The following is a 15,148-nucleotide window of genomic DNA, read 5'->3' as shown; positions in this document are numbered from 1 at the left end:
TAGTTTTGTCACAAACTGTTGCTTTAAATAGCAAATGTGCCTACTCTGGTCTTGGCTCGTGCTCTCTAACCAACAGGTCGCAGAGACAGGGTAGGCTGTGCGGGAAGGCTAGCCTTCATGATGAGATTTATTATGGATAAGAGTGAGAATATTTGTATTCATCGATCTTCATGTCAATAAGACCCTCAATATTTTTGAGAAAGGAGCATCAAGCTCATACCATGCACTTTCACCACCCTGTGAAGTTCATCATAACATGACACGTTCTACTCTGATTTAGCCATCGTCTCCTGTGTTCCTGACCCTGAGTTGGCTCTAGAAAATGTATTCTCCATATTTATTCCTCTGGCAGATACACACACCGTTTTTAAACAATTCAGAGTCAAAGATTGATCTAACCCTTGGCTTGAATCTGAGCTCATTCAGATGAGAAATCAGGCCTGGGCCAATTCAAGGAAACTGACTTTGTAGTGGACTGACAATCTTTCAGACAATTGAGAAACAGATGTCCTATCTCGATTTCAGAAGCTTAATCAAGCAATCTCTGACTCTGCTGGTGATCCTTCTAAGTTTTGGAAAACAGTCAATGTGCTGAAAATAACACATTCCTCTTCTTCCCTGCCAAGCCAGGCCTCTGGCATCATAACTGAGAAGAATGGGATAAGTGATGCTTTTAATCATCTTTTTTTATCTCGGCAAGCTTTTTACTTGAGAAAAACTGGTTTAATTGATCCTGGTAAGTCAATCAACTGCTCTTCCCTCTGCCAGCCTCCAGCTGACATGACGGTTAACCCGTCAACTTATAGTGAATCTTTGTTTATTTAAACAATTTACTATCTGTGATGTACTAGATGCCTTGCTTAAGATTGATGTGTAATATTTTAAATATTTTTTTAATAATAAAAAATCCCCTGCGGCTAATATGCTTTATCCATTTTTGCTGCAGTTCTCTGCCCCCCTGATTGCTGAATTATTAACCCATATTTATCCTGACCATTATACAGTGGGACAAAAAAGTATTTAGTCAGCCACCAATTGTGCAAGTTCTCCCACTTAAAAAGATGAGAGAGGCCTGTAATTTTCATCATAGGTACACTTCAACTATGACAGACAAAATGAGAAAAAAAATTCTCCAGAAAATCACATTGTAGGATTTTATTTATTTATTTGCAAATTATGGTGGAAAATAAGTATTTGGTCAATAACAAAAGTTTCTCAATACTTTGTTATATACCCTTTGTTGGCAATGACAGAGGTCAAATGTTTTCTGTAAGTCTTCACAAGTTTTCCACACACTGTTGCAGGTATTTTGGCCCATTCCTCCATGCAGATCTCCTCTAGAGCAGTGATGTTTTGGGGCTTTTGCTGGGCAACACGGACTTTCAACTCCCTCCAAAGATGTTCTATGGGGTTGAGATCTGGAGACTGGCTAGGCCACTCCAGGACCTTGAAACGCTTCTTACGAAGCCACTCCTTCGTTGCCCGGGCGGTGTGTTTGGGATCATTGTCATGCTGAAAGACCCAGCCACGTTTCATCTTCAATGCCCTTGCTGATGGAAGGAGGTTTTCACTCAAAATCTCACGATACATGGCCCCATTCATTCTTTCCTTTACACGGATCAGTCGTCCTGGTCCCTTTGCAGAAAAACAGCCCCAAAGCATGATGTTTCCACCCCCATGCTTCACAGTAGGTATGGTGTTCTTTGGATGCAACTCAGCATTCTTTGTCCTCCAAACACTACGAGTTGAGTTTTTACCAAAAAGTTCAATTTTGGTTTAATCTGACCATATGACATTCTCCCAATCTTCTTCTGGATCATCCAAATGCTCTCTAGCAAACTTCAGACGGGCCTGGACATGTACTGGCTTAAGCAAGGGACACGTCTGGCACTGCAGGATTTGAGTCCCTGGCGGCGTAGTGTGTTACTGATGGTAGGCTTTGTTACTTTGGTCCCAACTCTCTGCAGGTCATTCACTAGGTCCCCCCGTGAAGTTCTGGGATTTTTGCTCACCGTTCTTGTGATCATTTTGACCCCACGGGGTGAGATCTTGCGTGGAGCCCCAGATCGAGGGAGATTATCAGTGGTCTTGTATGTCTTCCATTTCCTAATAATTGCTGCCACAGTTGATTTCTTCGAACCAAGCTGCTTACCTATTGCAGATTCAGTCTTCCCAGCCTGGTGCAGGTCTACAATTTTGTTTCTGGTGTCCTTTGACAGCTCTTTGGTCTTGGCCATAGTGGAGTTTGGAGTGTGACTTTTTGAGGTTGTGGACAGGTGTCTTTTATACTGATAACAAGTTCAAACAGGTGCCATTAATACAGGTAACGAGTGGAGGACAGAGGAGCCTCTTAAAGAAGAAGTTACAGGTCTGTGAGAGCCAGAAATCTTGCTTGTTTGTAGGTGACCAAATACTTATTTTCCACCATAATTTGCAAATAAATTCATTAAAAGTCCTACAATGTGATTTTCTGGATTTTTTTTCTCATTTTGTCTGTCATAGTTGAAGAGTACCTATGGTGAAAATTACAGGCCTCATCTTTTTAAGTGGGAGAACTTGCACAATTGGTGGCTGACTAAATACTTTTTTTGCCCCACTGTACATAGACTTGAAATGGCCACTTTAATAATGGAACACTAGTCACTTTACTCATGTTTAATGTTTACATACTGTTTTACTCATCTCATGTGTATATACTGTATTCTATTCTACTGTATTTTAGTCTATGCCACTCTGACTTTGCACATCTTAATATTGATATATTCCTTAATTCCATTATTTTCCTTTTGGGTTGTGTGCATTGTTGTGAATTGTTAGATATTACTGCATGGTTGGAGCTAAAAACACAAGCATCACCACACCTGCAATAACATCTGCTAAACATGTGTATGTGACATAACATTTGATTTGATTTAACTCGCATAAAAACTGTGGATGGAAATGTGGCTACTGTGTATGAGACATTCACACAGGAGGAATCTTACAAGTGTCTGTCAAATGCTTAAGTGCCAAAAGTGCATTGAATAGTCTTTAGAGAATAAAAACTAAGAAGAAACTATATAGGCTAAGTGATGATTTAACAAAGGCTTAAGCAGACACATGGAGAGAATGCACGGGACATGACTGTGCCCTGTGTAGGGAAGGGCATCGGACAGACAAGTTACTATTGTTCATAGTTTTTAACTTGATTATATTAGTCTCATTTTATAACTTTCCATGTGAACCCTGCCAGGCAATCACTGCACAATATCTGTCAAATAATTGGTCCAACGATAGTGATACAATTATCTTGATCTGATGAAATCCACGTTGATGCAAGCTGTAACCGAATCTAGCTCAAACGGTCACTTAAACTGGTCCTATTGAATCCAGTAGAGACCATTAGATTCCAGTTCAGCCCACGACACCAGTAGCCATTCTCTACCTGAACAAACTGGATTTTCATCTAGGGAATTGATACATTGTTTATCTACACATACATGTATGATACCTACTTCGGTGTGTAGTTATCATGTGTTTAACCCTCTATTATTATTTATTTTTGATATATATAAAAATAAAAAATATATTTAAAAATATATATTAAAAAAATAATTATATATATATATATTCTTTAAAAAAATAAATAATAATCACAGCCCCCATCTCCGCGGGAGGTCTTTTGCCTTTTGGTAGGCCTAGTTGTAAATAAAAATTTGTTCTTAACTGACTTGCCTAGTTAAATAAAGGTTACATTTGAAAAAATTAGTATTTTCATCCTTGTAAGTCATAAAACATTTTATGGAAAGGTTATGGAATGATTTCTTGAAGAGTGGGAATCCTCTTTTTTTTAAACTAAACAATTACCACATTACTTCAAGAGATCCGTGTGTTTTATAACTAGTATAAAATGTTAATTCCATGTTTGCTTTTATTGTTAATTTTACAGTTTCACATAATATTCTTACTTTGAAGGATTAAAATAACTTGCCCCGGAAGTTCTTCATTACTCTTGTAGGCTTCACGGGTGACGGAACGCAATACGAGCTAGCCATTGGCATTATCTGAAAAAATGTCTAAATTGGAGTTGTTGAGAGTGATTTTTAACCAACGATGTACAGGGCCTGCGGAGGAGATATTCAGAGCCGTTGCAAAAACGATATCAGAGTACCAGGACAACGTTTATCTATCGAAAGAGGACAACCGACGTCTACAGGGGCTGCTTGACATCATCCTGAAACCTGAGATAAAGATGTATAGAGCAGGTTTGTTACTTTCTCAGTATTCAACATTCATTTTAAAAACATTTGCATTGTTGAGGATTTAATTCAGTGCTGCGGGAAAGCTAGCTTAAGTAACGTGGCTAGAAAACCTGTGTGGCTATGGCTAGCAAACTAGGCAGCAATGTTGAAGGGGTGATCAGGGGTTGTCACTAGTTGCCACAGCCACAATCAATCGGCTCTGTCGTAAACATTTATAAAAACAAAGTCGATTTTTGGTATTAATTTAAGGTTAGGTATAAAGTTAGCATTGGGTTAGGGTTAAAAACAGGTTTTAAGAAGAAATTGTAGAATAGGCGGGGTGTTTGACTTTGAAACAGAGACCGTGGAGCATGTATTGCAACAGTGTGGGCAGTATCAGAGGGAGAGGTTGCGATCTAGAATGAGGGAGAAGGGGCTACAGGAAATCAGTTTAACGAGTATATTGAGTAGAATGCAGCCTGCCTCTGCATCATTTCTAGCCTGAACTGTCGTTAGTAGTCGCTGTTTCTGTCTTTTGATGTTCCCACTATCGTTTGAACAGACGTTGTACATTGGCTAGCACACTAATTTCCCTGCTATACATTAAACATCCTCCATTCAGGTTGCGAAAGATGCCGGTGTCCTCCTTACTAACTTAAATGGATAGAGGCAAACAAACAAAAAAGGGGAGAATATGCCTCCTGTCTTAATGAAACACTTTTCCAGTTAATAGCCAAATCAACTGAAATCAACACAATTATTTGATTTAGGGCTGTCCCTGACAACAACAAAAAAATCTTGGTTGACCGAAAGTCTTCTGTTCTTTTCACAAATCTATTGCTCAATTTTTCAACATATATTTTTTTCTATATATAGAGACACTCTGTTTTAATAAAATCAACTATATGCATTGAGCTTGTCTGATGCTTTAAGCTTACGATTTGATGCCTCAACAGGGCGACAGAGATCTAGATAACCAGAAGAGAAAAAAAATTAACCTGACCCACCTATTCTGCCCCAGCTCCTGCTGGCTTTTGCTGATTCTGCCATTACTCTCTCGAAGTTACTGGTAATAGGCTACATGGGGAGTCGGCAACCTTTCTCATGTGGAATGCCAATTTATCTTACCATTTCTGAGGATCTGTGTGCCAGTTAGGGTTTTCATATGCACATTTTCACGAAACCGTTTAATTTAATTTATAACGTCTTCATATCTTAATCATTGTCATATAGTTAATCAAAATTCTATCCAAATGAAAATGATACAAACCTAAAAAGTTACTTCTATTGCCATTGTCAACTATGTAAAAAATAGCCTACATAAAGGCAACAAATAAAAATATTGCAGCCGCAGGTAGAAAATATCCTGATAAAAATAAATATCCTATAAATCACATTGGCTACATTTGGCCTGTCTGCAACAAACTTGAAACATTGTATTAACTTGGGTCCAGCTGGAAGCTTGCTACTTGCAACATTGTATAAAATACAGTGAGCTTGGGACAGACACAGCTGTAGGCCATTAGCGCAAGGGATAAGAAGCAGTGCTTGACTTGGGCAGGAGCTCACCAGAACACCAGTACCGACACCCTCAAAAAACCGCTTGAGCTCCTGTTCCTCTTATAGAACATAAGCTCAGAAGTATTGTGGAGCTCCTGCACCTAAATATTAACAGTACCACGACCCAAAATGAGTACCAGAACCTATTTCAGTCCAAGTCAAGCACTAATAAAGAAGCCTATTTTTATGACTTTTCCACTGGATCAGAGCATGACATTTTCCCCTTTCACGCCGAGTGGTTATCGAAAGAGAGAAAGAGCTGGAAAGATTTTATTGTAATTGTAAAAGACTTAGTTTTCTTGCTGTTTTTGAGGTGAAGAAAACATTACTTTGAGAAGCTCCACAGGTCATTAGTGGTGTGGTGCGTTAAGCCAGTCAGAAATACTATCAGATCCCCAAATGGGCACCTTTTCTATGCCTACATTTGCACGCAGGCCAGGTAGCCTATAGAACTACTTCTCTGCGTGCACATCCTTACACAACATTGACAGCAGCGCTCCAAACAAAACACACTGACTAAATTGACAGAACTCAAATTGAATTAAATAAACCAAAACTTGTTTCTCACAAGTGTAGTATAGGTTGTGCAAACAATTGTCCACTCTGACAAAGATAACAGGAATAATAATATTGAATGCATTAAAATAAATGACTGGAACCAAAGTAAAACATTGAAGATTAGTAATTATAAGAATTAACGGTAAATGTACAACTGGTGATCTACACCTTACCAGTCAAAAGTTTTAGAACACCTACTCATTCAAGAATTTTTCTTTTTGTACTATTTTATACATTGTAGAATAATAGTGAAGACACAAAACTATGAAATAACACATGGAATCATGTAGTAACCAAAAAAGTGTAAAACAATTCAAAATATATTTTATGAGATTCTTCAAAGTAGCCACCCTTTGCCTTGATGACAGCTTTGCACACTCTTGGCATTCTCTCAACCAGCTTCGTGAGGTAGTCACCTGGAATGCATTTCAATTAACAGGTGTGCCTTGTTAAAAGTTCATTTGTGGAATGTCTTTCCTTAATGTGTGAGCCAATCAGTTGTGTTGTGACATGGTAGGGATGGTATACAGAAGATGGCCCTATTTGGTAAAAGACCAAGTCCATATTATGGCAAGAACAGCTCAAATAAGCAAAGGGAAACGACAGTCCATCATTACTTTAAGACATGCAGGTCAGTCAATACGGAAAATGTAGTTTCTTCAAGTGCAGTCGCAAAAACCATCAAGTGCTATGATGAAACTGGCTCTCAGGACCGCCACAGGAATGGAAGACTCATAGTTACCTCTGCTGCAGAGGATATGTTCATTAGAGTTACCAGACTCAGAAATTGCAGCCCAAATAAATGCTTCAAAGTTCAAGTAACAGAAACAGACACATCTCAGCACCAACTGTTCAGCGGAGACTGTGTGAATCAGGCCTTGTTGAATTAATGCAAAGAAACCACTACTAAAGGACACCAATAAGAAGAAGAGACTTGCTTGAGCCAAGAAACATGATCAATGGACATTTGACCGGTGGAAAAGTGTTGTTTGGTCTGGAGTCCAAATTGGAGATTTTGGGTTTCAACCACCGTGTCTTTGTGAGACAGAACGGATTATCTCTGCATGTGTATTTCCCACCGTGGAGCATGGGGGGAGGAGGTGTGATGGTGGGGGGTGCTTTGCTGGTGACACTGTCTGTGATTTATTTAGAATTCAAGGCACACTTAACCAGCATGGCTACCATAGCATTCTTCAGCGATACACCATATGGTTTGCACTTAGTGGAACTACCATTTGTTTTTCAACAGGACAATGACCCAACACACCTCCAGGCTGTGTAAGGGCTATTTGACAAAGAAGGAGAGTGGTGGAGTGCTGCATCAGATGACCTGGCCTCCACAATCACCCGACCTCAACCCAATTGAGATGGTTTGAGATGAGTCGGACCGCAGAGTGAAGGAAAAGCAGCCAACAAGTGCTCAGCATATGTGGGAACCCCTTCAAGACTGTTGGAAAAGCATTCCAGATGAAGCTGGTTGAGAGAATGCCAAGAGTGTGCAAAGCTGTCAAGGCAAAGGGTGGCTACTTTGAAGAGTCTAAAATATATTTTTATTGAACACTTTTTTGGTTACTATATGTGGTTTCATAGTTTTGATGTCATCATTATTCTACAATGTAGAAAATAGTACAAATAAAGAAACCCTTGAACGAGTAGGTGTTATAAAACTTTTGACCGGTAGTGTATGTAATAAGAATTAATATACACTAACAATCAAAAGCAAATATTTCACACAATGAAGTTATGAAACAATGGATGTGCACAAATTGCCGGGAGAGAGCGCATTCTGGAGAGTGAAGTGCATTGTTCATCTGGGCGCATGTTCAATCTGACGTTTGCATTTACCATGCAGCATTTATGATGATATGACCTCCGCAGAAGTCAGGGCATTCATACTTCTTGCGCTTCACAGAGCAGTGCAGAGATGTTGTCAAGAAAGTGAGTTTGTGTTTATACAGAGTGTACCCCCACCTACTGTCAACCAATCATGTCAATGCGGAGCTATACAGAGCCCTCTGCATTGTTGCAAAATTTGGGAGGCGCATGACGATGCAGTACAGAGCTCGATTTGGCCTCTACATGCCTCTGCGTCACACCCTCCATATGGAGTCTCCGACCACATTTTCAAATCAAGCATAGATTGGCTTTAGTCTAGGCCTCCGCAATGGATTAGTTCACAGAGATGGGCGCAGATATATATATATATATATATTATATTTAAGCACTGGCGGTCACAGCCCGATTTGTTACTGCTCGACTAAAACAATCTCGGTTGACCAACAGCCTAACGACCAAACAATCGACCAGTCGATTAATTGGGGTCAGCCCTAATTTGATTTGACATTGCACAGTTGCAATTCCATAGATGTTTTCCTAGTTGTGGCTTAAGTTAGCCAATGTTTGTCGTGGCTGTTTAAAGATTCATAGGCTACTTTCAAGGTGAAGAACCAACTAGAATTACATCGTAAAAGGCTGAACTTATCCTTCAACAGGGACCCCGATTCTTTTTGTCGGGATTTGTCTACACTGTCAGTTGAGGATGAAGTACTGCCTGACATAAGACAATGCAAAGACCACCTGTCTCATCAGCTTATCAATTCTAACTCCTCTTTTCTCCATCCCTTCAGATGTTGAGCAGTTCATTGTCTCTGAGGTGGAGTTTCCCCCTGAGCAGCAGCGCTTTGAACAAGAGTGGAGCCCTGATTTGGGGCAAGATGACTGGAACCCCATACAGATTAACAAGAAGCAGGAGGAATTCCGGATCATCCAGGAGGAGGAAGACTCTGTAATCACTCCTGCCTGGGTGAAAAGTGACTATGATCAGTACTCAACTCAGTCCTCACAAACCCAAAGTGAAGAATACAAAGACAGACCAAAACCTAAGGAAGTGGATTATTCAAAGCCAACCAGTGGCTCTCGGCCCAAATGGAGGAGGACACAGACAGAAAAGAGAAAGTTTTATCAGCTCCAAGGGTAGAACATCAATGGATCTGAAATCACCAGTGCAAAGGAGGTGTCAGACAGCAGATAAATCATTTTGCTGTAGTGATTGTGGGGAATGTTTCACTCAGATGGGAAAACTGAATTCTCATAGGATCATGATACACTCCAGAGGTAATCAGTTTCGCTGTGATGAATGTGGCAAATGTTTTGCTCAGTGGGGATATCTGGATTCTCATATGAAGATTCACACAAGGGTGAATTGTGGCAAAGTATTCACTCAGTCTGACCGCTTCGAACCCTCCTTGACCACTTTGAAGGATCACCCAGGAGAGAAATTGTATTGCTGTGGGGAATGTGGCAAATATTTTTCTAATGCTGGGTCCCTGAATTATCATAGGAGGTCGCACACAGAGGAGAAATTGCATCGCTGCCATGATTGTCGCAAATGTTTTTTTGAATTTAGGGATCTGAATATTCACAGGAGGATTCACACAGGGGAGAAACGTTTTTGCTGCCAGTTCTGTGGAAAATGTTATAATCAGCACACTTCTCTAAGTTATCACATAAAGAATCACACTGTCATTATTGTGGCAAATATTTTCATCATAAAGGTCATCTGACAACGCATATGAGGATTCACACGAGGGAAATCAGATAATCGTTGCTATAGTAGCAGATCTTTAAGCACTGGCGGTCACAAGTGCATATGAGGATAATCAGATGAGCAGTAAACTATTTTGCTGTCAGGATTGTTGTAAATGGTTCACTCCTTCCAATCTGAATCGTCTGGGGAGACAGAGGGGAGGAACCACATTAATACCATGACTGGCAAATCTTTTCTGTAGAAAATGCTTTAGTGCCAGAAATGCGTTGACTAGTCATCGGAGAACACACAGCTAAGAACAACCTTCAAAGCCTAAAAGGGTCACCTGAGGACATTGCTTGAATGACCTTTACTCTGGTAGTCCTGAAGCCTGAATGTTATTTTATTGGTCACATACACATATTTAGCAGATGTTATTGCGGGTGTAGTGAAATGCTTGTGTTCCTAGCTCCAACAGTGCAATAGTATCTAACAGTTTTAAAAAATGCCCTGGGGGGTAAAAAACAAAGGATCCAATTTGGGAAAGTTGTAATGCTGGGGAGTTACCGCCACTCTGATATCCAAAAGTACTTTCCGGCTGTATGTAATAACAAAACGTTCTGGGCCAGTAATGTAAGAAATAACACAAAAAAACAAAATACTGCAAAGTTACATAGCTAGAGGCAAAGCTGCCATGTCTGTCAGCACCATCTATGCATAACTATTAAAAAGCCATAATCGGGACATATTCTGCTTAACCTGTCATTTTCCATTCTGCATTGGCTGTAACTTTCATTAAGTGTAAAGCTGTAGAGAATAGTGTTGCAGTAGTCCAGGCCGGATACAACAAGGGCGTGAATGAGGGTTTCAGCAGTGGGGTCAGTAAGAGAGGGTCTCAGTCATGAAATGTTTGTGAGGTGGAAGAAGGCTGACTTAGTGGTTTACTTCCCAGAAGATCCAATCAATATCATGAACGAGCAGTATTAGGTCAACATGAATGAGAAATACTCTTGGACATAAAGAAGGCAATATTATCCGGAAAGTATGCATTTTGAATGTATCAATAACATCATTCTGATACTCTCCTCATACAGAGACATTCAAAATATAACGGAATCCCTGTTTTTAATAATGTGAAAACAGACTTTGAACCAGAGCTGTGAGTTTCCTACAGTACTCTGTAATAATAGTTACATAATTCAAATCAAACTTGATTCACTTAGGGACCTATTTACTCAGGACATTTACGCCATTCCTAGGCATGCCTTTACGCACTTCTCAGTAGTTGGTATTCGGACTAACTTTATGTAGGTGCGAAACGAGATTTGTGGGAGTGGCTCCCTTGCGCGCACTGAATACATTTTGTTTTACCCCAGAAAACACCCACTGAGCGACAGACTGAATCAATCAGGTAATTTATTCAATTATTTTTTTTTCTGCTCATGTATCTAAAGCAATCCCTTTAAATACGGTGTACCTTTTCATTTGAATCTGATCCGCACAAGACAAATCTGGCCTACGGAGAATGCGTTCAGAATATGGAGATCAATGAAAGATAGCCATCAAAACATGAATATTTGTCTCCGTTTCAGAATCCATGGGTAGATTTAAAAACCCTCTGATATTACACATTTATCGTAAGGTAAGTATTCATGAATCCTAGGTTACTTCCAGGAAAAATAGGGTTGTAGGGCTTTTATGCATAAAAGAAAACTAAGCAGTGTACATTATTAGTAGGATATAAATTAACCCTGATTGCCCGCACTGATCATGGTGTGTGACAATAAGGTCCAAGTCTTGCGCTGCAATTTGAGTTCAAACTATAATGATTTGGTCTGCGCTCCATTATTGTTTTATAAACTTAGATGCCCGGATGGATACTACAATTTGTACGAGGCCTTCAATTAAATAATATCCACTATTACTAGCGACCCTCCGTAACAACCACAAGAACGTGACAGCGTTTACAGAATAAACAAATTAAGGTAGTCTAAACCAAACAATGCAATGGAATTATACGAAATGTAGGGTACCAACTGAGGGGAACTAACACTAAATGTATTAAATAAGAGTGGTTAATACTGAGGGTCACTACCTATATAGCGGCGAATAACATTTGACATAAAGCAAATGATAGGAAACAGGAAATGTCGTAGCATATAATTAAAGCATTTTAGAGCGACTCACTGTGCCCGGCTTTGCTTTGTCATCCCATTTGGCTTGCGTCTCCAAGTTTAGTCCTGCAACTTATAAGAGCATAGAATTGCAATTATTTACAACGGCACAGCATTCCATACTTCACAGTGGGAAAAGGGCAGAAATACCATTCGTGTTGATTTGCTTATGAGTTTTCTTCACATTTGTCTTCAGCAATCATAAAGGTAAATGCTCTTATCAGTTTATAAATTACAGTGCATGGAGAATGGTGTCAAACCTATGGGGGGAAAATGAAGTATATGTTTTTCCACTTGAAACCGACAGGTTGCTTAACCTTATTTTTGGGATTTTCACGGTAAAGTGGTGACATTATGAGGGAATGAAGTCGTGGTCAGAATATGGCTTATGTAGACACACCTCCATTTATTTGATCTCCTCCCCAAACACGTGCCTGACTGGCACTAGCGTTTCCCATGCTTCAGTTTAACGTCAGAATACCATAGAGAGGGCAGTGCAAAAAAAAAGGGAATTAAGTTCCATTTACATTTGCAACTCGGTCTGAATTACCCCAATATAACTGTTTACAAAAGTAAATCTATCACACTAGAGCACGTATTATCCAGAGTTTACATAACTTTTTTTTCAGTTGTCCAAACTCTGCCTTTTAACTTCCATCTTCTGATGCAGGTCAGCGTTTTATTTTCCGTTATGAGTCTTGTTCTGGAGGCAGCTCTGCAGAGTGGTCACTAGGTCGCACAGCCACAAATTCATAAAATCTGATTTGACCTTAAATTAAGACCACAAAAAAACATGTTTTTTTTAATAATTGTTTCAATATAGCTAATTTTGACTTTGCAGCTGACCCATCTAGCAGAAATCACTCAATTTCTCCTCAAGGACAAGACTCAACCCAATAAACGTCAACCGGCTCTTCTGACAGATCTTTGTCTAAATATTTTTTTTTCTTCTGTTTTAGTCTTGTTCTCTTTTGTGAACTTTATTCATATGTTTTAACAGCTGAGCTGTACGACTGAATCTTTTCCCACAGACAGAGCAGCCATATTCCTCTCATGTGTGTCAGTTTGTGTATGGTTAGGTTCCCCTTGACACTAAAGCTTTTCCCACAGTCACCACAGCCAAATGGTTTCTCTCCTGTGTTAGTCAGTTTATGCTTCTTTAGCGAGTCCTTAAATTTAACCTTTTCCCAGTCACCACAGCTAAATGGTTTTACTCCCATGTAAGTCAGATTATACATGTTTAGGGGCTGCTTGCGATTGAAGCTCTTCTCACAGTCACCACAGCTAAATGGTTTCTCTCTTGTGTGAGTCAGTTTATGCATGGTTAGGTGTCCCTTCTGTTTGAAGCTCTTCCCACAGTCACTACAGCTAAATGGTTTCTCTCCTGTGTGAGTCTGAACATGTTCGGTTAGGTTACTCTTGAGACTGAAGCTCTTCCCGCAGTCACCACAGCTTAATGTTTTCTCTTCTGTGTGAATCATCATGTGCTTGGAAATATCTACTTGGAAAGTCTTGCCACAAAAGGGGCAGGGGCAGGTTTTCCCATTGTGACACAGTCTGACATGGGCCTTCAGTTTACAGGTAGACTTGTAGCATTCACTGGGTTTCTTCTTGGCGAGAGTCACATGCATCTGCAGGTCAGATTTTAGAGCAAAGGTTTCACCACAGTCATGGCAGCGGAGAGCTTTTATAGCTGTGGTGCTGGGTTTGGATCTTTGTTTCTTATATGGTCGGTTGTGATCCAATGGTGGGCTGGGATCTAATGTTGGGCTGCTATCAAGTCCTATTGGGTCGCTGCTTTCGGCTGTGCTGTGGCTGGATGCATCGGTTTGATTATTTGGAGGGTCACCGGGAATGCTGAGAGCCTTTAGCTGAGTCACAGTGCCAAAAGGTGTGAGATTCACTTGTTTAGGGTTCTGTTCTCCACAGTCTGGATTTGAGGAATGAATGAAGTGGGTCCTCCTGATCACATTGTCTTGTCACACAGAGAGGAGCGAATATGGATTCTTTGGTATCAAATAGTTATTGAAGCGGTTCTTCCTCCTGACTGGTCCTGACTTCCTCCTCTTTAATCTGTGTGGGCTCAGTGTTCTCCTGCCCCAGACTAAGGCTCCGCTCCTGCTCACAGTGCTCAGGGAGAACCTCCTCTTCAGAGACAGCGAGAGAGAGCTGCAGGGAGTCTGGAAGGAAGGAGATGGGGAGTAGAGGTTATACAGTCTTTACACATCAGGGTTGGGGTGAATTTGAATTAAAAGTGGAAATCTGCAGTTTAAACAATAACAAAGTGGCCACACTGCCATTGTTTTGGTAAAGAGCTGAGCGATTGGGCTGGAGAAATGTAAGCGCTCTCAAATTCAGACAGAGTTTTGGGGAAGGTGCTCAAGGAATGACCAGCTAATTATATCAAAATTATAGTTTTAACCATGTTTAAAGGCTATACTGTTTTTGATAAGTCACATTGTGTAGAAACACTGTGGTAAAACAAGCTTATATTTGGGGTTCTGATGGGGTACGACAGTTGAAGTAAGCTAATGAAGCATTGTCTTAGGGTTAGTTGTATTCTTCAATAGTCAATGGGTATATACACTGTACAAAACATTAGGAATACTTTCGTAATATTGAGTTGCAGAACAGCCTCAATTTGTGAGGGCATGAACTCTACAAGGTGTTGAAAGCGTTCCACAGGAATGCTGGCCCATGTTGACTCCAATGCTTCCAACAGCTGTGTCAAGTTGGCTGGATGTCCACACGGAAAACTGTTGAGCGTGAAAAGCTCAGCAACGTTGCAGTTTGACACAAACCGGTGCACCTGGCACCTACTACCCCGTCCAAAGGCACTTAAAACGGTTGTCTTGCCCATTCACCATCAATGGCACACATACTCAATCCATGTCTCAAACATCCTTCTTGAACCGGTCTCCTCCCCTTCATCTACACTATATGAAGTGGATTTAACAAGTGACATCAATAAGGGATCATAACTTTCACCTGGATTCATCTGGTCAATCTATGTCATGGAAAGGTGTATAATTTAGGTGTTCCTAATGTTTTGTACACTCGGTGTATAATTAATTTAAAAGAAGAAAAAAATTCCAATCGCAGATTGCCCC

General features: G+C 40.2%; 1 protein-coding gene across 5 annotated transcripts in view; it reads left to right on the top strand.

Annotated features, from left to right (window-relative positions):
* The first annotated feature begins 3,990 nt into the window (after window positions 1-3,990).
* Window positions 3,991-15,148, top strand: part of LOC112253841 (zinc finger protein 184-like) — a 43,964-nt gene continuing 32,806 nt past the window's right edge. For 4 of the 5 annotated variants that reach the window (XR_006083687.1, XR_006083688.1, XR_006083686.1 and 1 more), the window contains exons 1-2: window positions 3,991-4,244; window positions 8,966-9,452. The gene's annotated coding sequence lies outside the window, so the exon portion shown is untranslated. The remainder of the gene's footprint in view (window positions 4,245-8,965; window positions 9,453-15,148) is intronic. The other variant, XR_006083689.1, reaches the window with a different exon arrangement.

Source organism: Oncorhynchus tshawytscha, linkage group LG07 (genome assembly GCF_018296145.1).
Source record: "Oncorhynchus tshawytscha isolate Ot180627B linkage group LG07, Otsh_v2.0, whole genome shotgun sequence".
NCBI classification, from domain to species: Eukaryota; Metazoa; Chordata; class Actinopteri; order Salmoniformes; family Salmonidae; genus Oncorhynchus; species Oncorhynchus tshawytscha.
This window is presented reverse-complemented; position numbering and strand designations above follow the sequence as displayed.